Source organism: Panthera tigris, chromosome D3, assembly GCF_018350195.1.
Source record: "Panthera tigris isolate Pti1 chromosome D3, P.tigris_Pti1_mat1.1, whole genome shotgun sequence".
Lineage (NCBI taxonomy): Eukaryota > Metazoa > Chordata > Mammalia > Carnivora > Felidae > Panthera > Panthera tigris.
In genome coordinates, this window is record NC_056671.1 from 55,666,435 (window position 1) to 55,691,128 (window position 24,694).

At 39.4% G+C, this 24,694-nt stretch overlaps 1 protein-coding gene and 1 long non-coding RNA gene across 3 annotated transcripts in view; one reads left to right on the forward strand and one right to left on the reverse strand.

The window, feature by feature from the left end:
• The window catches only part of LOC122232447, a 43,788-nt gene extending 31,858 nt beyond the window's left edge, over nt 1-11,930 (reverse strand). For both annotated transcript variants that reach the window (XR_006209785.1, XR_006209784.1), the window contains exons 1-2: nt 11,852-11,930; nt 11,090-11,183 (exon numbers count right to left, since the gene is read on the reverse strand). This is a non-coding gene — a long non-coding RNA (uncharacterized LOC122232447). The remainder of the gene's footprint in view (nt 1-11,089; nt 11,184-11,851) is intronic.
• Nucleotides 11,718-24,694, forward strand: part of DTNA (dystrobrevin alpha) — a 354,664-nt gene continuing 341,687 nt past the window's right edge. The window contains exon 1 of the mRNA XM_042961697.1: nt 11,718-11,900. The gene's annotated coding sequence lies outside the window, so the exon portion shown is untranslated. The remainder of the gene's footprint in view (nt 11,901-24,694) is intronic.

Genomic DNA, 24,694 nt, shown 5'->3' on the forward strand with positions numbered 1-24,694 from the left:
CAGAGAGAGGGAGACACAGAATCTGAAACAGGCTCCAGGCTCTGAGTGGTCAGCACAGAGCCTGACGCGGGGCTCGAACCCACGGACCGTGAGATCATGACCTGAGCCGAAGTCGGACGCTTAACCGACCAAGCCACCCAGGCGCCCCTGTCTTAGATTCTAAACACACATAGAGACCTTATCTGATGATATTGTTTGTCTGATTGTGGCCCCTGAAAAGTATCTCGGGGCTATAATTGAAAGGATTTGGCAACTGGTTTCAGTTAACATGCTACTGTATACACAAGCACTGCCTGTGTAACAAAAGCGCCCTGTGAAGGTACCATAAGGTGAAAAGAAGGAGGTGGATGTTGGGGGAGCTCAGTACCCATGGTACCTATATAAAGGAATAACACAAGAGACTTTATCTTTTTTACAGCTTAGTCTAATGAATGCGTAGTCTAAAAGAAGTCACCACACACAGGGTAGACAAAATGTTTGCCGAAAATCTGCAGACTTTCTGACCCACAGAAACAGAAGACAGACCTCAAGGGAAACACAATTTCTGGAAAATGAGGCAACAACCCCCACAAAGAAGAGAGACAGAGAAAAAGACCCCCAAATCGGTACGCTAACTGCGCTCAACTGTGCAGCGGAACCCTAAATCACACATGTGGGGAGCAGACCACAGAAGTCAGCTAAGTATGGAAGAACCGAACCGAGATTTGAGCCGTGGCAGAAGAGACGAGGTTTGCAGTTTGAGTCCCGTTAATTGCCAACTCAAACAAATGAAAAACATCAACACTCTTTGGAAGGATTTAAAAGAAAATATGTTCTTCAGACTCACATTCACAGTGTCCAGATACTCTAAAATTACTTCACATTTCAGAGAACAAAGAATATAGTGACGCATTTGCAAGAGAAAAGACATGGAAACCAACCCCAAAATGACCCAGGCATTGGGATTAGCAGACAAGAATGTTTAAGCAGCTTTTCTACCCATGCTCAACGACATAAGGAAAATATTCTCACAGTGAATAAAAGATAGGAAATCTCAGCAAAGAAGGAAAAAACTATCAAAAAGAACTGAAAGAAAATTCTAGAACTTAAAAAAATACAATACGTGAAATAAAAACTCACGGGATAAGTTTAACAGCAGAAAGGAGACGACAGGGGAATGAGAAAGTAAACTGGAATGTGGACAAATATAAACAAACCAATCTGAAGAACAGGTTGCAAAAGTGACAAGTGTCAGGGTCCCGTGGGAAAATATCAAATGATTTAATACGCATGCGATCAAAGTTAAGAAGGAGAGGAGTAAGAGAATGGGACAGGACTAATATTTGAATACATAATGGTTGACTATTTCCAAAATTTGATAAAACATATATTTACAGTTCCCAGATTCTCAGAAAACCAAAAATAGGAAAGACATGAAGGAAAACACTCATCCGTGCATCATAGACAAACTGCCAAAAACCAAAGATTCAGAGAAAATCTTGAAGGCAACCAGAAACTCAGAGATAATAAATATGTGTTGTCATTTTAAGCCACTAAATATAGGGGTAATTTGCTATGCAGTAATAGACAACTAACACAACTATTATAGTTGGAGGTATTAATACCGCTCTCTCAATAATTGACAGAGCAAATAGATAGGAAATCAGGATATAGAAGACTCAAAATATCATCAACACATTTGCCCTAAATGTAATTTATAGAACACATTGGTCAATAACAGAAGAAAATGAATTATTTTCAAGCGAACACAGATTATTTATTAGGATGGATCATATTCTGGACCATAAAATAAACCTTAATAAATTTAATGGGATTGAAATCATTCCAAATATGTTTTCTGTCCACAATGGGATTGAATGAGAAATTAAACAGAACAATGTCTGGAAACACACATTATAGACATTAAAATCACACTTATAAATAAAATGGATCAAAAAAAGACAATACTGGGAAAATTAGGGAAAAAAGTTAACTGACTATAAATGAAAACAGGACATCAAACTATGTGAATGCACCTAAAGCAGTGCTTAGAGACAAAATTATTGCATTAAATTCTAATATAAGAAAAGAAGGGTCTCAATAATTTAAGTTTCTATCATAAGAAACTAGAAAAAAGAAGAGTGTATTAAACCTGGGATAAACACAAAGAAAGAATAAAGAGTGAAATCAATAAAAAAAGAAAACAAAATAACCCCAAAGAGACATTGAATAAAACCGAAAGCTGAAGGGCGCCTGGGCGGCTCAGTAGGTTGGGCATCCACCTTTGGCTCAGGTCATAATCTCCCAGTTCATGGGTTCAAGCCCCACGTTGGGCTCTGTGCTGACAGCTCAGAGCCTGGAGCCTGCTTTGGATTCTCTGTCTCCTTCTCTCTCTGCCCCTCCTCTGCTCTCTCTCCCTCAAAAATAAATAAACATTAAAAAAAAAAACCAAAAGCTGATTGTTTTGAATGGGTAAATTAAATGGATAACCTCTGTAAGACTTACCAAGTATTTACCAAACAGAAATGAAAATATAGATCCCCAAAATAAAACCAATCATGCATATTTACTCAAGAGATAAAAATATAGGCCCTCGAAAATTCTTGTGCAAAAATATTTAGAAGTATCAAACACTATAAACAACCCAGATGTCTATCAATAGGGGAATGGATAAACAAGTTGTGATATATTTATTCAATGGACTAGAACTATGCCATAAGAGAACCCACTCTGGATACAATGACATTGGTTCTGATGAACCTCACAGACATGACGCTGAGGTAAAAGAGAGACACAAAAATGTATACACTCTATGATTCCATTTATTCAAAGTTCTAAAACAGACAAATCATAAATATAGTGCTAGATATCAAAAGAGTGATTATCTCTGGGTGGAGGGGGCAGGCAAGTAAAGGTGCACAGGGGAGTATCCTTGGTGCCCTGTGTCTTGATCCCCGTGGGTGGGTTACAAAGTTGTATACATCTCTCTGAGTAGTCAGACTGTTCACTTAATGATCAGAGAGGGAGCAGACTGAGAGAGAGAGAGGGAATATGAAAGGATAAAACAAAGAAAAAAAAGAAAGAAAGAAAAAAGCTGGCCAGGACCTTGAGGGAAGAAATTAATCTGGACCACCTGTCGAAGCATAGAAGACTTGCAAGGCAAGGCTGATTTGGAAAATACAGAAGCAAACACTAAGGTAAGAAGCAGCAGTCTCCAGAGAATGCACAAGGAGCCTCCAGGGATGAACAGTTTTAAAGTTATTTACTCTATGTCTCAACACTTGACCTTGTAATTGTTTGCCTATGTATAATGTCTATCTTATAAATAATCACACTGGCTTTAAGTATGTATGTGTGCAATGAGAGCCAAGTTAAGATTTGTAAAGCCCTTAAACACAGAAAATATTATGATATTCTGCCTTATCTACCCCCATGATGTAATTCTAAATTAAAATTGTATAGACTGAAATATTTATGGATGAATATATATGATATCTAGGATGGGCTTCAAAATAATCTGGGTGGAGGGATTCATGGGTATGTGGAACAGTTTTGTTATGGGTTAATAAATACTACTGCTGAGGGGTGCCTGGGTGGCTCAGTTGTTTAAGCATCCAACTCTTAACACCAGACCCAGGTCCTGATCTCAAGGTTGTGAGATTGAGCCCTGCATTGGGCTCTGAGCACTGACAGGGAGGAGCTTGCTTGGGATTCTCTCTCTCTGCCCCTCCCCAACTCACTCATGTGCACATGCACTCTCTCTCTCTCTCTCTCTCTCTCTCTCTCTCTCTCAAAATAAATAAATGAACTTGAAAAAAATAATGACCATAGTTGGGTAATGGGTACCATCATGCATATTTAAAAGAAAGTTAAAGAAAACTGCAGTCACCGTAAAATTAGAGTGCTGAGGCCAGCAAAGTTTTTATTTTTTACGATAACTACTTTGAAGCTTGAAAAAAAATCTTTCAACTCTTTTAGTGCCCCTGTTAAAAGCCCACACATAGTTTGCCTGCTGGGGATCCTGTTCTGGCTGGACTGAGGATTGCTGCTCAGGATTGTCTTATCTCAGGAGGGTTTCACAGGTTAAAGATGCCCCAGGGGCAGTGCAAATAAAAGCTAAGAGAAGGAGCCAATCCTTTGTCACTGCCTAGTAAGAAGCATCCCAGCTGACAAGAAAAAGGACCATCAATGTTTTCAACATCAAATGAGGGGGATATAGCAATGGATCAGGCCCTAGTGTATTCAGTTTTTCTATTTAGGATATGAAGAAAATTGTAATTGAGACTTATATTTTAAAACCTGAGGTAGTACATTTGAATTTCCTAAAAACTATTGATTGTAGAGTGTAGCCCTTTGATCTATTGTGAAATGTGTTTGATATATATTAGGCATTTAATAAGTATTTTCAGTTGTTGAAATATTTGTTCATTTTCTTTGAACAAATGTGAGCCATTCTGCAGCATGATGAACATGAACTGAAAAAATGAATTAGCTTAAATTTTTAGATTATCTAAAATCTACAACACTGGGAACACTGAAGAAAATCTTTTATACTTAAATACCTCCACATTCGTTTTTTTTATAGTTTCCTAAAGTAAGAAATAAAATTATAGTACCCTAAATAAATGACACTACCATAATCCTATCTGGCTAAGGTAGAAACTTAAGATATCATAGGTAGTAATTACTCTTCGCAACTAAACAACAAATTGATTCAGATTTGTTATTTATTTATATATGCATATAGAAGGAAAATTTGTGTTATCAAACTCTAGGTCACTATTATTATAAAAAATGAATGCTCTACTGGGACCATATATTTAATGATTTGGGAATGCACACAGATTAATAACAAATAGAAAGAGAAGACATTAAATGTTTCATATTTGGGGCAACATCATGTCAAAACAGTAACCTATTTTCAGTTAATCAACAAAGCAATCAGCAAGTATTTTCCGAATAACCACAAGAGGATGTGAGATATACAAGAGATTGATATGAGTTCACAATCCTGATGAAGGAGGAGACAATCCTAGTGTCTGATATACACGAGATGACTAGCTAACAACTTAACACATTATGTGAATAGGTTTCAAGGTGGTGTTTCCAAGAGTTAAGTCTTTCGCAGGAGTTCAAGAAGGATGGGTAACACTGACCTGGAGAATGTACTTTAATGATGGTAACAAAAAGACAGAGAGCATGTAGAGAAGTACATACTTTACTTATGTACTATATACAATCCTGGAAGGATTCATTCTACTTCTATTAAATAAGTTGTTTCAATTTTCTTTGAAATCAAACACAGAAGATCTGAAAATATCCACTTTCTCCTTTAATGCAAACTACAAAATATGTTTTGAATGCTGAGTCTCTTCTAGATATTTAAGACGCAGATATAGACAGCCAAGTGGAGTTAAATTGAAAACATATTGTAACAGAGAGAAGTATACTGTACTGATAGTGATTACAAGGCTTAAACCAGTATCTTTACATATTTGCAATTCCGTAACCCCCCCAGTTTTCTTTGGTTTGTTTTAAACACACAAAGAAAAAGTTCTATGTATCCCAGTAGCGAAAGCAAGCCATACAGGGTAGCCATTTCAACCTGTTCATGTAAAACGTACAAAAACATGCGCCGTCAAAGGTATTTACAATCCTACAAGAATTATTTCTACATGCTGCATAATGCCAGAAATAAAACTGACTTTTCCTCACCATCATCCTTATCTTATTTTCCAAGCACTTCCTATATGAAATAAGCATGTTTGATTCTCTAGAGAGGGGAAAAAAAAAGGGATATTTTTACCATGGCCCTTGTCCTTGAGAACCTTAAAATGCTTTACAAGAAATGTACAAATAAAAAAGGGACAATTTCAAAATCAGAAATTTTTCATGTACGTCTACTAGACATCACAGACAATGCTGACTATAGATTAGGAACTGGGTCCAAAATAAGACTTTGGTTATGATAAAACATGTAAAATGTCCTCTATTCCTGTTTCTTTCAGTCTAGCTGATTGACATAAAAAAGAAGAAAGTAAGACCAATATGTAAATGAAAACACATCCACACCATGTAGGATGTTCAAGCTGATCCGATGATGCAGTTCAGGGACAAAGAGAAAGAAAAGGAGAATCAGACATGGTATTTATGACACAAATAAAAGATTAGCATCTAAATTAACAAAGACAATTTTTATATTAGGAGTATATATTATCACCTTATAGGAATGCACTTTGAACTATCTCAAAATGTATCCCTTAAGAGGCAAAATATCATTATTTCCAATAATAAATCTTAATTAGGGGTCTACCCAAATATTTCTAATACATTATTAAAGATTACAGTTGGAATAGTTTACTTTCTTCCTCCAACCCCTTTTTTTCATTTAGTTTTTCATAAAATACAAGGCTTTGCCGCATCAAATAAACTACATGGTATTTACCGTAGGGATTAACTTTTAAATTAAAACATGTGCTTGTTAACATGGTTCCTGATGGTCTACAGGAGATTTGGGCTGTGTCTAAATGATACATAAAGAATCATTTGAGTGGGAAATAATTAAGTTAGGCAAACTAATTTCACATAAATAAAATTGTTTTGATTAAGCTGTTCACTTTGTAACAGGCTTCTTTGGTATTGTAAAAAACATTAGGCTTTATTTAGAAGTCACCAAGGAAAAATTTGACATTTCCCTGAGATAATGTGGATAGCTGTTCATATAGGTCATCTTCAATAAGCAGTTTTTTTCTCCTTAGTTATTTGGATTGATCATATACATTGACCAAATATATTTGCTATTGATGTTCTGATTTATTGAATATTACTCTTGGTTGCATGTATCAGGATATTTTGAATTCTTGAACAAAATAAAAACAAAAACATTCAGCTTCAAAGCAATTAAAAACAGGGAAAACATTTCCAGCAGCAAACTGAATAGATTATAAGCACCTTCTAAAAGGCTGAGCTCTCTGGCTGGCTTTTTTCCACTGTCTCCGCTGTGACAGTACACTTAAGTTTCATCTAAAATATTTGTGTTTTGTTTATGGTCCATTGAGAAAATAAATTCCCCCAGGAGTAAAGGACGCACTAGTGTGGTGCCATTGGGAGACCTGAACAGCCATAATATGTGTTTAATGAATTGCCATTACAAACTGGAATCACAGCTGCTTAAAATGGCAACAGATTTGTTCATTCTAACACGAGGAAACAAAATACACTTGACCACTTACACCTGGTCTTTAACACGAGGAAACAAAATACACTTGACCACTTACACCTGGTCTTTAGGCTACGTTCTCCCCTTCGGTCTGAGGAGCACATGGAAAATGCAAACAGCGTTTCACCTGAGGATGTTAGACCAGCAGAGGAGACACTGGTTGAGCACCAGAAGCAGCTGAGTTACCGGAAACTGCCCTGGGTGCAGGAGGCTTCAGTATAGCTAAGCGGGCAGGGAGCAGAGGCATGATGGAAGGAAGAATACCTCTGCTTTCCTGGATTTGCAATTACTCCCTAACAGCTGACAGGACCATGCCTCAGTGCAGAATTTCTTAGGCAGATGGATACTAACTTTAACTATATAAATATGCATCTAGAAGTGATGCATAAGGAGACTGAATGAACATTCTTGGAGCGTATTAATACACATACTTACATCCCCTCAATTTTCATGAATGCTTAGGACACAATTGGCACATTTCAGTGGAGGTCAGAAGATGGTGTTCTGTTTGAGGCTGGTGAGCTGCAAAATGGGACTATCTTGAAAAGTCAGAGAACAGCAAAGGGTTCTATCTTTGTGAGCCAGAGAAAAAGCAGGGCTTCTAAAGGAAAGGGGGACATTGAAAAAAAGTGGGCAGGAATGAAATTCACCTACTTCATAATTCTATCCAGGGTCCACCTTTACCTCAAAATTTGGTAGCTCTCACACCAAAAACAAAACAAAACAAAACAAAACACACACACACACACACACACACAAAACAACAACAAACCCAAAAAAGTATCAATTTCCCAAGTCACGGCTCAGTTGATCCATCTTCTTGACCTGTGCTGTACTGCTAATGTACTCTTCATTCTTGAAAGCTCATCAGTTCCTTAGAGGGAACATATTTTATGCATATTTCATGTTTTTCAAGCCCCCCCCCCATATCATTCTACAGTCTACATCCCTATCAGTCCACACCCACGGGTATAAGAGTTTCTAATTGGTAAAACAGTGGCGTCTTTACTTCAATTATTTTGAATCCATCTTCTTTTATACTCTTGTCATTCAAGTCCCTTAAATACTCCAAAATTATTAATTCCTCCTGCCCCAAAACTATTACCAGCTAATCATGCTGACTTGACCTATAACACATACACATTCTATATATCACTATTCCTATAAAACACATACATACACAAACAGTTTTACCATAACATAGTGAACACTGTGATTTTTACCTATGGCCATTCTCACATTAACTATGATCTAGTTTAAAAATCAAGATTTCAAATTTAAGAAGGGGGGCACCTGGGTGGCTCATTCGGTTAAGAGTCTGACTCTTGGTTTCGACTCAGGTCATGATCTCACTGTGGGTTTCAGCCCCACGTCGAGCTCCGCACTGACAGTGTGGAGCCTGCTTGAGATTCTCTCTCTCCCTCTCTCTGCCCCTCCCCCGCTCACGTGCTCTGTCTCTCTCTCTCTCTCTCTCTCTCTCTCAGAATAAAATAAAAAATAAAATAAAAAATCAAGACATCATAAGGGCAAAATAATAAATCTCAGAAATTTATTTTCCTCACTAAGGAGCGTAAATTAGTACGAACCACAAATCCATGTGTCCGGCCATATTGAAAATATTTTTCCCTAACTGGTGGTTCTCTGGAACAAACTGCTAGTGATTGTGGAGCCGCTGAAGTTGTAATACATTTCTGAGACACATGTTATAATCATCAAACCTAAATATATCTCTAATTAAAACAAATCCTGCCATGAGTATGAAGATCAAAAGGAAAGTGCTCTTGATATACTGCTGTTCAATTTAGGCCTCCACCTCTTGTGCAGAAATCTCCCAGAGATACTGCAAATCCATTAGAGTCTGTTACATGCTAAAGCTTCTAGTTTAGCTCCAATCACCTGTGTAAAATCCTGGATTATAAATCACTGCTGAGGATCTATGCCCAGGAACCACCTAGCTGTATTGTTTATGAGAGGGCTTGGAGGAGGGTGTACTGAGCAACATCTTGAGTGTTGACTGATCAGAAGATATAAATGACATTTCCCAAACAATGAGTGACTATTTTCAGCACTTCTCATGCGATGTGCAGAAAATGAGGGAGAATCATATTCCCTTTAAAATAAAGCCGACAAAATGCCTTTCTCTAATTATTGCTTTGCTCAGTAAAGACTGTATGAAAAGCTTTATGAAAAATCTGAAGTACTTTAAAAATATACTATTACTACTATTATCTTGCTTTAAATATTGCATGCATAACTTGTCATTGCCCACTTCAATATACCTGTGCCTTTGGTTTTCTATATAGCTCCCTGAATTTCAGTGTTAATTTCTTCTTAAAAAATGTCACATCCCACTGTCATTTTTCTTGTTCCGTTACACTGATCAGTCTATTTATTTCTTCTAGTGGATCCCGTAGTTAAATTTTTAAAAAATCCATTTTAAAATCCACTCAATTTTTAAAATTGAGATCATTCGGGACAGCTTCTACAGGACTGACACCTGGTGTCTCTCCCATTGAATCCTGTAGGCTTATCAAAAGGTCATGTCTGGTAACAATAAGAAAGTCTATGATTTCCTAAATTTGATTTCCATGCAGCAAAATTTGGAAAATTTTAGCTTTCATTTGAAAGTTGATCCTCTGGGGCGCCTGGGTGGCTCAGTCAGTTAGGTGGCCGACTTCGGCTCAGGTCATGATCTCACGGTTTGTGGATTCGAGTCCTGCATCCGGCTCTGTGCTGACAGCTCGGAGCCTGGAGCCTGCTTCTGATTCTGTGTCTTCCTCTCTCTCTGCCCCTCCCCTGCTCGTGTTCTGTCTCTCTCTGTCTCTCAAAAATAAATAAATATTAAAAAAAAGATTTATGAAAGTTGATCTTCTGTTTCTTTTGTGTTTTTTCTTCTTCTCTCCTTCTTCTTGTAATTTCTTAATTCCCTTTATTCTTCCCTCTCCACCCACCTTCCCTGCTTACTCTTCTGCCTTCTCCTCGTCCCATTTTAGAAGGCTGCTTAGCTGCTGCATTTTCTTCCGAACAAAAGCTACCCGAGTGTTCTTGGTGAGAACTTTCACAATATTAAAAAAAAATCCCCATTTAGTATTTATGTAGGATGCACATGAAAGAGAAGGGCAAAGTCAGCGTATTACCTTGGCCATTTAGATTACTGTGGGGGTCAAAGACTGAACTATGGGGCACAGAGACAATGAAATCATTTAAACATGGAACACAAATTAAGTCAGTAAAAAGGAGTGTCGCTTATATTTTCTTTGTGGCAATTCACCAAACAACACCACAAATAATAGAGTGTTTCATCTGTAGATCATTTAGTGTAGCTGTCTATCTATCTATCCATCCGTCCATCCATCGATAGATGTATATATCTTGTCTGAACAACTAGATGTAAACTAATGAAGGATAGGTTCCATGTCTCAAACTTCTCTATATCCTTCAAAACAGCACAGTTCTCATATACATCAGGCTCTTAGAAAGGGTGAGTGATATATAACAAATCATTATGAAATTGGTGACTACCCCAAAAACATTGACTATAATTGCTTCATATTACTATGAAACAATTAGTTGAAACAATACAAACGAATAGGCATTTACACATGAATACACAGACATATAACAAATACACATACCCCCCCAAAAGAAAGAAAATTATATGAAACCATAAAACTGAAAACATATGCAAATATACAAGAGAAAAATTATATTAAAACATATCCTTGTAGAAAAACCAATTAATTAATTAGCTTGCAAGGTAGTTGGTAACTTTAAAATAATCAAGAATATCTTCATATTTTCAGTAACCTAAGTTTCCAGCGATTGATGATAGTGAATTAGCAACTTGTGAGTAGCTGTACAATTAATATTTATAGTGAGATTTTGACTTACGAGTACTTGGATAAGTCATGTTATCTGACTTATGCTTCATGCTTCGGTATCTCTGAGGTGAAAATACTATTTGCCTTCTCATCCACCTCCTCCTCTGCAAATAAATGAGGTAATGTTTGGGAAATGTTTGCAGCTTGGGAAGGAAACCCACTGCATACATCTCAGGTGTTAGCACTATTCCACATTCAAGCCTGGTATATTCCCTCTGTTTTAAATTGAAATTATACTGTTTGAGTTCTTGGGTCCTCACCAAAATCTGGGTCAACATAAGAAGATGATTATTTTTAATTTTAATTCTGAGGCTCTGTTCGCATCCCTTGCACGTGTGAGGGAAAACTGTAGCAAATAAACAAAGCACATAAATCAAGCTTTGAAAGAGAACAATCTCTATCCAGGAGGATTTTTTTTTTTTTTTTTTCAATAAAGAGCACGAACACTGTATTTCCCTGGAGGAATATTTCGGTCAAGGAAGGAGGATAGTGCATGCAGTGTGAGTGCGTGTGTGCGCGTGTGTGCATGTGTGTGTATGTGTGTGTGTGCTGTGCGTGCGCGCCCGCGGAGAGAGGGGCGGGGGAGGCGGATGAGGAGGATGAGATCATAGTTTCAGGATCCTCAGGAAACCCTGGTACTGGCAGCAGCCAGCCTCTGCTGTGCCCACATGACCCACAACTCTGGCAGCGGACCCGGCACTTCCAACATTATTAAATAATAAGAAAGCGGCTCCTACTCCATGCCCAAACCTCCCTACAGACCAATGGACACCTTCTAAGAGTTTGGCGAGTCGGTGACTGAGGCGCCCGTCCATTCCAAGGTGTGTGTAAGGCGTTTTCCTCCTTGACAGCTCCGGGATGGGGGAGGGCGCGGGGGTGGAGGGGGTCCGTGTGCCGGGCGGGGAGTGGGCGCCGGCCGGCCGGGCCGCCGAGCGCTGCCCCCCGGGCCGCCCGGTGCCGCGGAGCGAGCGGCGAGGCGGGAGATGCACATGACGCGCAGCCCGAGCTGCGCAGGGACCGCAGCCGCCCACGGCGCCGGGGCGCGGGCACAGGCGGCTCGGCTGCCGGAGCAAGGGCAGGCGCCGCGCACCGGCAAAGTCAAGAGTGGAAGCGGGCGGCGAGCGCCGGCTGGGGAAGGGAATCGCCCCAACGCCCACTCGCGGGGTTCCCACCTGTGCGCGGGCGCCGGCCGCCGCGAGCGCCAACCATGTGCCGGGCGCCGCAGCCAGGACTGCGGCGCGGCGCCTCCCCGGGCGGCGGGCGGCGCCTCGGGCCCGCGGGGCGGCGGTAGCGGCTGCTGCAGGATGGCCGGCCCGGGGGCGCGGGGCCGCGCAGGTAAATCTCGGCCGCCCGCGGAGGCCCGGCCGCGTGTGCCGCAGCCCCCGCTGTCGCCGCCGCGCCGCGCCGCTCCCGGGCTGGCGATGGCAGCCGGCCCCGTCGCGGCGCGGCTCGAGTTGTTTTTGTGGTCGGTGCTGCGCTCCCGGTCGTCCTCGCGGGCCCAGCCGTTGGGAGGTGGCGTGGCCACCTCCATCAGGGATGGCACTCGCGTTGGGGAGCGGTCTGGGGAGGGGGGGGTGCTTAGCGACCGGGAAGGCTGCGATGGGTCCCTTGCAGCCGGCGGCGTCTGCGCGTGTTGCAAGGCACTGCGGTTCCCCGGGCGGATGCCGTGTGGGAGTGGGCGCTCGGCGCTGGGGGGTGGCCGGCAGCGGATGTGGGTCCGGGGCGGCGGTGAGTGGCCCCAGCTGTTATAGCCTGTTGCCCATTTTGGAGTTTTCCGCTGGGCAGAGGGCGGACGGAGGGTTCTTCCTGATGCCTGGAGTGGGAGACAGAGAGGTGTCTGCCGAGAGACCAAAGCCAAGGAGAGAAGAGGGGTGGCCCGACGGCGGTGCCGGGCTCAACGGTACCATTCCTGGGACTCGGTAGTGAAACTTTCCTCTTCGGCAGGCTTGGGGCATGGCTTTGAGAAGATAAGTGTGGAGCCTGGTGGGGGTGGGGGGATCCTGGATGTACACTTGCAGTGAAGCTTACCACCATTAGGTTCATTCTTGCTTTGAAAAAAAATTGGTCTTTTGAGTTGATGTTTACGTTCGAGTTTTCTTGTTCTCTATTAGGATCACTTGGTATTAACGTGTTTGTGTTTACTTTTGAACATAACAGAAGCCTATATTGTTACTAATTTCTTTTACAAAAAAAAATATATATATACTTCTCTTGCTTATTCCAAAGGTAGAAACTTTAGGAAAAAACACTCTCCATCCGTTCCAGGTACAGTTCTGTATGCTTTCATTCATTTAATCCCTACAGCAACATAAGGGGTAGTTAGTAATATTACCCACCTTTTACAGTTGAGTCAATCTAGACACAGAGAGGTGAGATAACTTACCCAAAGTTGTACAGTTATTAAATGTTAGAGCCCAGTTGGGCTCTCAGTGCACTCTTAAGCATTATATACAGATATCTATCTATATCTATCTATCTATCTATCTATCTATTTATCTAGGCATATATATGGTATCCCATTGTGCCTAAAGTCGTCTCTGTTTCATATATTGACTACATTTTCTACCAAGATGAACGTCTTAACTATGCACTAGACATTGGACACAATGTTTTCTAATTTTTAATACTATTATTAAAAGTGGATTATAAATATAAATTATAGCAAATATCCTTTGAGTACTTTTGTCACAATTAACCAAATTACCTACAACAATTACAGACTAAAGTAGCATTTATCAGCAAAGTTAAGATGTTCAGTTAAGATTATCGGCCAAGTAAATTATTACAAAGCAGATGGCTGAATTGATACTTTTGTTTGCACTTAATTTTAAACTTCCTAAGGTATTAGTCTGTTCTTTGCTCAAAACACAGCCATCATTTTCTTCAGAGCACCGTTATCTTTGAACAAGTTAATCATCTTTAATCCAATCACTCTGACAAGAGGTTAGGCAGTTTTAAAAGAATTATGCAATTCTCTTTCAACTATCAGTGACTAAAAGCAGGTTATATTTTGAGGGTGTTCATGTATGTCTATACCTTTTAGCCAATTGTATGTGCTTTATACAAAGTTATGTAGCAGTGAAGGTTGAAATCAAAATTTCTCATTAGTTCTAAGTTGAAATACTTTAAAAATCTCCACTTGTTTTACATGAACCATGATGTGAAGAAGGGTATCAATGGGGCAAACTCCCAACTGCACACATTTAGGCAATTACCTTCTTTGAGCTTATCATTGAGCTTTCATGATATTCATTTTATTGGACGGATGTCTCTCTTAAGTCTTCATCTATTATTTTTTTCAAGTAAATGTAATTGCTCCTTCACATTACCAGTTTCAAATTATTTTGACATTCATCGCTTTCCTTAATTCTTGTCTCTTAGTTTAATTAAATTCAGTATACATATTTCAAACCCATAATTATTCAACATTATAAGTGAAAAGACTAGGATCCAACGGAACTACATGGAAACGTGTTCTTTGGACATGAAAAAAAATCATCCCATCCTTCGGTGGTTAACATCCTCCACACCCCAACTATGGCTTCCATTTTATTTTGGGATACCAGAGTGCAGAGCTGTGGTCAAAACAGTTGCCTGCCATCAGACACAGTGTTTTTGATATTGAAACTTGAATTTCAAGTTTTCAAGTCTATTTATACAAAATGTTGATTGTTATTAAGGCATACATATTATAATACATAAGTATAACCTTTCTTGTCTGACTCAGAACTGTTCTGATTTTCTAGCCTCTGTTACTTATTTTAGAAAAAGCATTCCTTTGCTACTTGTACTTCGCCTGGTAAAATTGGCATGACTTTTTCCTTTCAAGTCCCATACCTTCAGTTTGGGGAAAGCTGTCTCTGCTTCCTGAGGGTCCCTCTGTTTAGGTGCTTGATGGGGAACTGGGGACCAGCATTAAGCAGAAAGATGAGTGAGCCCTGCCAACATGGAGGGTGTGAGGCTTTAGTAAACTAATTCTACAAATAAATGTTTATTTGCAAATTGAGGTAAGTTCTCTGAAAGAAAGAATTCTATAGGAATCGTAATAGAGGATTCTGCACCAGACAGAACAAGATGTCCAAGCAGTCACAGGAATGTGGAGGAATGACACATGAGGAGCTGTTGACTAAGTCAATTGTCTTCTTAAATGCTTTCATAAATCTTTTCTGAATTATTTTCTGAATCAGAGACCTTTGTCCCACTCTGGTTGTCACTAGACTTCTCTATTCACCAGGAACAATACTATTTACCCTCGTTATCCATCTTGGGACATGGTGGGGTTTACAAAACTATCAATAACTTTTAAAGCATATAGAGCATGTGGTACCCTTACGTGGTTATTATTATATGTGTAGAAAGATATTTAAGTTTAGTGAAACATAATCCTTTTCTTTCTTTGCCTCAACAATTTATTTTGAATTTTAAAAAGTAGTTGTGTGTGTGTGTGTGTGTGTGTGTGTGTGTGTCTGGTAGTTGTTAAAGTGGCAGAATGTCTCAAAACAGTTCTCTCAGGCCCCAGAGTAAGGGAGGTGATATTAACTGATGAATACGCTGGGGATGTATGTATTAACAATTAAAGTTTTATTTTATTTATTTTGAGAGAGAGAGAGGGAGAGAGAGAGTCCCAAGCAGGCTCCACCCTGTCAGCACGGAGCCGAATGTGGGGTTTGAACTCAGGAACTGTGAGATCATGACCTGACCCGAAATCAAGAGTCAGATGCTAAGTCAACTAAGCCACCCAGGCACCCCTGTATTACAATTTAAACCCATTTAAATGTATTGAATATTTACTATGTGCTGGTTATTCTATGGGCTATGTAGAAATTAACTTGTGTATGCTTCACAATGGCCTAGAGGTCTGCATGTATTTACCCCCCCACACACTTTACAGAATGGGGAACCGAAGCACAAAGAGAATAATCATGACCACTGGCATAGAAGTAGAGATGAACCCTAAATTCAAGTATTCTAATACTGTACTCCACACTGTTAACTATCAATGTATAACATCTAGTTCATAGTTTTACTAGTGCGTTAAATTCCCATCATCTTTGGAAATAACACCTCCCAACTTGATCTTTTGGTTACTTTTCCCTTAATGAAAATGAGTGGAAAAAAAATAGAACTTCTTTTATGGCAGTGCTTTTGCCCCATATTTTACAGGCAAAATATACATAAAGCAAGAAGAGATACGTGAATTCCTAGCCACCTGTGACTGCTAGATTATGAGAAATTTCTCATTGCATGTTACATAGTTTTAATTCAAAAATAGTTATTTGAGCAGCACTTGAAACTATCGAAATTTAAAGAAAAAAATTTTAATGTTTTTTTTTTTTATTTTTGAGAGAGACACACACAGAGTGTGAGCAGGGGAGGGGCAGAGAGAGAGAGAGAGAGAGAGAGAGAGAGAGAGAATATGAAGCAGGCTCCAGGCTCTAAACTGTCAGCACCGAGCCCGGTGAGGGGCTCGAACTCACAAACCATGAGATCATGACCTGAGCCGAAGTCAGACACTTAACTGACTGAGCCACCAGGCACCCCTAAACTAATGAAATTTTTAACATCGAGGATATGTACTTAAGCATCTCAAATAATTTGGGGAATATCTTTAATAGCTGGAAGTTCTGGGACCATTAATACACTTAAGAATTTTAAATTATCTGTTTCACCTACCCCCAATGTGTGTCCAGAGTATGCACTACAGAGAGGATATAAAGTATGACTTAGAAACACCTGTTGAATCATCTTGGTAAAATTTAGAAGACCCTGTTAATTTTTACATTGGGATCTTCTGACATGACTCATAGCAATTGTTATGATAAAAAAAACTTAGTAATTTTAAATATTATCCAGATAATGCTAACCTAAGACACATGGGATATGTTATGAGCAAAGTGAAGTACTAATTGGTTAAATATGTGCTAATGCATATAAAGATCTTTGCACAGTGTCTGAAAATGTTGGTCAATGTTATTTCTCCCTGAAAATGATGGGTAACATGCAGATGATCATGATGAATGTTCATAGTAATCCCACTTGGTACATAGAGCACACATACAGGTTCATGATTCTTTCCTTTGAAACCATTGGAAATGCTTAAGGCAGTGCATGCATTTTCTGTGACTTAGGTATCCCTATCAAGAACGTGATGCATCACTTCTCTGTATGCTCAGTTTCATACAAACCTTGATATCATGGAATCATTAGTCAACTATTGCTCTAATTCATACCAAAGTCTTGATCTGACTTTGTAGGGTGTGTGTGTGTGGGGGGGGGGGCGATTATCAGAGTGGGGGATGACATCAAGTATACTGATGAACAATTCATGAACTGGAGTTTACAATTTGATATCATTGTATATATAGGGTCCTACTGCAGAGGATTGTGTGTGTTTGATGTAAATGTAAAATATGTTAATCAGTTATAAAGTTATAATAGTTTAGGTTATGCAGTTAAACAACTTTCAAATCTCAGTGACTGAAAAGTACAAAGGTTTATTTCTTGCTAATGCCATGTGCCCACGTCTATCAGTAAAAGACTCTATTCTATGTCCTCTTCTCTTAGAGATTCATGCTAATAAGGCTCCTAACATCCAAACATTCTCATCTCTCATCAGGCACATGGGAACATGTTGAATCACCCACAAGTTGTAAAAGGCTTCTACCAGTAATCAAGACTTGCCACTTGCACTCATATTTTATTGGCCAAAGCAAATTATATAACCATTCCTAACCAGAAGATAGAAAAGAAGGGCAATCCAATCCTATGCCCACGTGGAAGAACGGTACAATCGTAGTGAACAAATTAATGATTTCCACATAAAATTAGCCAGTTCCCTTCAATGGTTTTATTACCTAAAAATGGCTTATGATTTAATGTAAAAGTAGAATCAACAAGGGGCGACTGGATGGCTCGGTCGGTTGGGCATCCGACTTCAGCTCACGTCATGATCTCATGGCTCATGAGTTGGAGCCCCGCATCGGGCTCTGTGCTGACAGCTCACAGCCTGGAGCCTGCTTCCGATTATGCACCTCTCTCTCTCTCTCTCTCTCTCTGCCCCTGCCCTGCTCGTGCTCTGTCTCTCCCTCAAAATTCAATAAACATTTAAAAAATTTAGGAAACAAAAAGAATCAACAATAACCATGTTTTAGAACTTCAGCATGGGAAGGTAATCCCCACATAAAATCACCAGCAAAGAAAGTAGAGACTAAACTGAAAAAATGGATGATATCTCTCTTTTTCATTGGGGATGTATAGTCCAGGAATGAACATAAAGCTCTGGTTTATTTTAAGCGAATGCATGATGTAGCCTATTTGACAATACACACAAGCCAAGAACAGTGCCAAGAACTGTATATACCACTCAAGCTGTTTTCTGAACAGATTTGATACTATTGACATGGTAGAGAAAAGAGAACAGCTCTGTTTGTATCTTCTTTTGTCACCTGTACCAACATGGACAAAAGTAACATATGTACTATTACATACTATTGTAAAAAGTAATACAGATAAACATAAAAGTCATACCGTATGTTTATTTTAAATGGCCAAACATAATTTGAAAAGTTAGAATAGATCCAATCCGCATTTGTTAAGTAAGCCTTTTATTTTGCAATAATTGGAGATTCACCTTCCATTGTAAGACATAATACAGGGAGATCCCATCGTCCCTTTTACCCAGTTTCCCCCAACACAAACGAACAAACAATTAGAAAATGGGCAAAAGACATTAAAAAGACATTTCACTAAAGATATACAAATGGCAAATATTCACGTGAAAAGATGTTCCACATTATTAGCCATAAAGGAATGCAAATTAAAGCCACAGTGAGCTATATCACTACACACCTATTGGAATATTCATCACAAGTACATAGGAATTTATTGTGTTTTTTTTTTTTTTTATGTTTACCTGTATCCTGGAAACTTGCTGAATTCTTAGCTTTAAATGTCTTTTGTAATTTCTTAGAATGGTCTATGTAGGCCATCACGTCATCTGCAAGTAAGGACGGTTTTATTTTTTTCTTTCTAACCTGTATGCCTTTTGTTTTCTTGTCTTATTGCACTACTGGAACTTCCGGTGTTACGTTAGAGGGCTGAGAGTGGACATTCTTACCATGTTGCTGAGCGTCAGGGGAAAGGATTGTCTTTCACCGTAATGTATTATATCGGCAGTAAATTTTTTGTAGATGTTTTTTATTAAATTGAAAAACTTCACCTCGGGTCCAGTTTTTTCTGAGTGTGTTTATCACGAGTAGGTATTAATTATTATCAAATGCTTTTTTTCCCACCAAATGAGATACTCCTTTAATTTTCCTTCTCTAGCCTATTATTATGGTAGAGTACATTGATTTTTGACTATTGAACCAGCTTTGCATCCCTGCAATAAACCACATTTAGCCATTGTGTATCATTTCTTGTATAATCTATTTGCCAATATTTTGTTAAAGATTTTTACATTTGTATTCATAAGAGATATTGGTCTATGGTTTTCTTTTTTGGTACTGTCCTTGTTATTGGTATCAGAGTAATACGAGCTCCATAAAATGAGTTGCAATGTGTTCCCTCCTCTCCTATTTTCTGGAAGAGATTGTGTAGAATTGGTATTGAATTGGTATTAATCCTTCTTTAAATATTTGGTAGAATTCCTCAGTGAAAGCAACTAGTCTGGAAGATTTCTTTTTTAGTGTTTTTGTTTTGTTTTGTTTTGTTTTTTATTTTTTAGTGATGAACTCAATTTCTTCAATGCTCGTACTAGTTTCCTTGGGCGGGCATTACAAAATACCACAGACTAGTGGCTTAAATGACAGAAATGTATTTTCTCACATTTCTGGAGGCCGGGAGTCCAAGATCAAGGTGTCAGCAGGTTTGTTTTCTTCTCACGCTCTTCCTTGGCTTGCAGATGGCTGACCTCTTGCTGTGTCCTCACATGGTCTCTCTGTGTGTACATCCTTGGTGTCTCTGTGTCCAGATTTCCACTTCTTATAAAGACACCAGTCAAATTGGATTAGGACCCATCCTAACTGTCACATTTAAACTTAATCATCCTTGTAAAGGCCCTATCTCCAACTGCGATCATATTCTGGACTAGGGAGTTAGGACTTCAACATATGAATTTTGGGAGGACACAGTTCAGCCCATAACAATATTTTATAGGCGTTTCAAATGATCTGTTTCATATTATGTGAGTTGTGGTAATTTAAGTTTATTGAGGAATTGGTTCATTTCATCTAAGTTGTCAAATCTATTTGTATAGAGTTGCACATATTTATTTTTGTTCTTTTGATGTCTGCAGTGTCTCTAGTGATATCCCCTGCTTCATTATTTTTTTTAAATGTTTATTTATTGTTGAGGGGGGAGGGCAGAGAGACAGAGTGGGAGGGAGAAAATCTCAAGCAGGCTTTGCACTTTCACCTCAGAGCTGGATGCGGAGTTTGATCCCACCAACATGAGATCATGACCTGAGCTGAAATCAAGAGTCAGACACTGAACCAGCTGAGCCTCCTAGGCACCCCTCTGCCAATATCTTTTAATTGATGCATTTAGACCATTTGCATTTTCTACAATTATTAATGTGTTAGGCTTATTTCTGCCAGTACATTTTTTGGTTTCTCTCTCTCTCTCTTTTTTTTTTTTTTACTTTCTCTATGGGTTTTCCCTTGCCTTTCTGTCAGTTACCTGAGCTTTTGTAGAATTCTATTTTTATTTGTCTATACATATAATTTTTCACTATCTATTTCAGTTAACATTTTATCAATTCTAGTGAACCATAGAAACTTTACTTCTTTTGCATCCTTTTATTCTCTGCCATTTATAGTATAATTGTCAAATATTTCCTCTGCATACATCACACCGTGTTAACATTTTTGCTTCAAATGTCAAAGACCACGTAGAAAACGTGAGAGGAGCAAGAAAGTCCATTGTATTTATCCATATTTTTCTTCTTTCTTGATGTTCTGACATGCCTTCATTTATTGCTTCCTTTTTATTTTGAAAGTTCCTTAGCCATTCTTTTAGAGCAGACAGGTCTCCTGGTGAAAAAATATCTTTGTTTTCCTTCACCTGAGAATGTCTTGATTTCCCCTTCATTCCTTAAGGATATTTTAACTGGATATGGAATTCTAGGTTGATAATTCTTTTCTCTCAACACTTGAAAAAAACGTGCCACTTCCTTTTGGCCTTCATGGTTTCTGTTGAAACATCTATGAATCATCTTGGTTTTCTCTTATAGGTAAGTGTCATTTCTTGTCCTTTTTAAGATTTTTTTTTTACCTTTAGTTTTCATAAATATAACTATGTTTTGTATTAGCATGGATTCTTTGAGTTTATTCTCTTTGGCATTCAAATTTATTCAGCTTCTTGAATCTGTAGATTTATGTCTTCTGTCAAACTTGGGAAGTTTTCAGGCATTATTTCTTTGAGTACTTTTTCAGCTTTCTCCATTTTCTCCTCTCCTCTCCTTCCAGGTCTCTAAGACATGAATGTTAGATCTTTTATTATAGTACCATAGTACCAATGTAAGATCTTTGTTATAGTATCATTTTCCTATGGCTGCTGTAACAAATTTCCATAAGCTTATTTTATAACACATATTTATTTGTTTACAGTTCTGGAGGCTGGAAGTCAGAAATGAGTTTCATTGGGTTAGTCAGGGTGTTGACAGGGCTGGTTTATTCTGAAGGTTTAACAGGACAATTCATTTTCTTGCCTTTTCTAGCTAGTGGAAGCTACCAATATTTTTGACTCACAGTTCCTTTTCACACCGATCTATTCTCTTGCTTCTGTATTCACATCTCCTCCTTTCTTCTCTGTGGTTAAATCTCCTTTTACTCCCTCTTTTAAGGGCACTGTGATTATATGTAAGGCCCCCCTGGATAGTCATTGTATTTTCCATATCTCAAGCTCTTTAATCACATCTACAGTATCCCCTTTTGCCACATAAGCTTCCAGGAATTAGGACCAGGCTGAATATCTTTGGGAGCCATTATTCAGCCTACCACACACATGTCTCTGAGGCTCTGTTGTTGTTTCAGTCTGTTCTCTCTGTTGTTCAGACTGGGTAATTTTTTTTTAGCATTTATTTATTTTTGAGACAGAGAGAGGCAGAGCATGAGCAGGGAAGGGGCAGAGAGAGAGGGAGACACAGAATGTGAAGCAGGCTCCAGGCTCTGAGCTGTCAGCACAGAGCCTGACACGGGGCTCGAACTCACAAACTGTGAGATCATGACCTGAGCTGAAGTCGGATGCCCAACCGACTGAGCCACCCAGGTGCCCCTAGACTGGGTAATTTGCACAAAGATTCTTTCTTCTGTCACTTCCATTCTGTTATTGGGCCTACCCACAATGTTTTATATCTGATCATTGGGGGTTTTTTTAGTTCTAAAATTTCTATTTAGTTTTTTTCTTGAATCTTTTTTTTTAATGTTTATTTATTTTTGAGTGAGACAGACACAGGATGTGAGTGGGTTAGGGGCAGAGAGAGAGGGAGACACAGAAGCAGAAGCAGGCTCCAGGCTCTGAGCTGTCAGCACAGAGCCCTACGTGGGGCTTGAACTCACGAGCCGCAAGATCATGACCTGAGCCGAAGTCAGACACTCAACCGACTGAGCCACCCAGGTGCCCCACTATTTAGTTTTTCCTCATGTCTTCTTTTTTTTTTTCTAGCTGATACTTTCTACTTTTTTCTTTCAAGTATGTTCATAAATTGCTCATTGGAGTATTTTTTTTTATTATGGCTGCTTTAAAAACTTTGTTAGATAATTCTAACATTTCTCTGTTATCTCATTGTTAGCAGCTATAGATTGTCTTTTTTTTATTTAAAAATTTCGTTTTAATGTTTATTTTTGAGAGAGAGAGAGAGAGAGAGAGAGAGAGAGAGAAGGGCAGGGGCAGAAAGAGAAGGAGACACAGAATCCAAAGCAGGCTCCAGACCCTGAGCTGCCAGCATACAGCCCAATGCAGGGCTTGAACCCACAAAGTGTGAAATCATGACCTGAGCTGAAGTCAGATGCTCAACCGACGGAGCCACCCAGGTGCCCCTAGATTGTCTTTTTTCATTCAGTTTCTGATTTTCCTGGTTCTTGGTGCGATGAATAGTTTTCTATTGAAACCTGGCCATATTCTTATTATGTTAAGAGACTCTGGATCTTATTTAAACATTCTGTTTTAGTTGTCTTCCACTAATATCACCCCAGTGAGCAAAATGGGGATGGTGTCACCTCATCCCTGCAAGGTGGGGGGAGAAGTGCAGGCTCCTTACTCAGTCTCCCTTGTCACCCAAGGGGGCTCCACATTACTGTGGGGATTATGAATTCAAGTTCCTCACTAGGTCTTCATTGATTCCTCCCTTGTTGAGAATGGTGGAATGCTACTTTCTGTTCCCCAAGTGGAATCCATACACAACATAGGGACAAGAAAGGGATCTGATTATTCCTGGGCCATTATGACAGTCCTGACTCTCCAGTAGGCCTCCCATGATACCACTCAATAGAGATAGGGAGGGGAGACTTGATTTTGCAAGGTGGAGGGGTAAAAGTTCAGTCTCCCCACATAGTCTCCATTGACCACCTAGTAGGGGTGGATGATAAGAAGTCTCATTACCACTTGGTGGGACTGAAAGTACCAGCTCTGTCCTTGGCCTTCTGGGCCATTACATTAGTGGGGATGAGGAAATATGGGGCTCCTTGGTACAGCCTTTGGAAGATGGAGGTCTTAGGGCTACATTATTTTTTCTGTCTCCTATAGCTGGAATAAAGCCATTATTGTCTAAATATTTTTTTTTTATTATTTGTTATGTTGCTCCTTTCCTCGTCCTTTGGCTAGACAAAACATGCTTTTTGTTGGCCTCCCTTTTTTCATCTGTGTCTATTGGTTTTTTGGGTTTCCGGTTTCTTCAGTTCCACATCTGGGATATATGAAGCAATGCAAAAACCCAAGAAAGTCACCACTCTGTCATTCCTAGGGGCCCTAAGGCCCCTAGCTGGTTTGCCTTCTCTCCAACCTTCAGAGTCTTTTATGCTTATTTTATGTATAATGTCAAGGGTTTTAGTTGTACTTAGTGGAAGGAAGAGGGAAAATGACTTCTGCTTCATCTTCATAGAAGCCCAATCCACATTTTTCATGCAAGTGTAAACCGAAAAATAACACTCAACGTTGACTCTCAGAGGATGACAGGGGATTACTGCTGCTCTGTTTCTGAATAATAAACACTTTACAAGTCAGTGGGATGAGTGAGTACTTGGACAATGATGCGGAGGGGAACACAGACCGTTCCATCGGTGTTAAGGCTCAGGGACCACGTGGAGGTGTTCTTACTCCTCCAAATCAATGCTTTTTCCTCTCCTGGGAAACTGTTGCTGCAGGCCACGACAAGGTTGGAAACTTTTGCAATTCTCACAGACTGTCTTTTCTGGCAGCATTCTGAAACTTCACCATCCCAGCCCCTACCATATTCTCACTAAGTGTTCTTTATTCCCAGGAACATTATCCATCTGAAAAGCAGTTTTGAACCAGAACGTGTCTGGGAAAATGTTGCTCAGCTAAAAAGGAAATAGTGAACACAAAATCCATGTTTAAATTCTGGGGGGTACTGAGGCACCTGGGTGGCGCAGTCAGT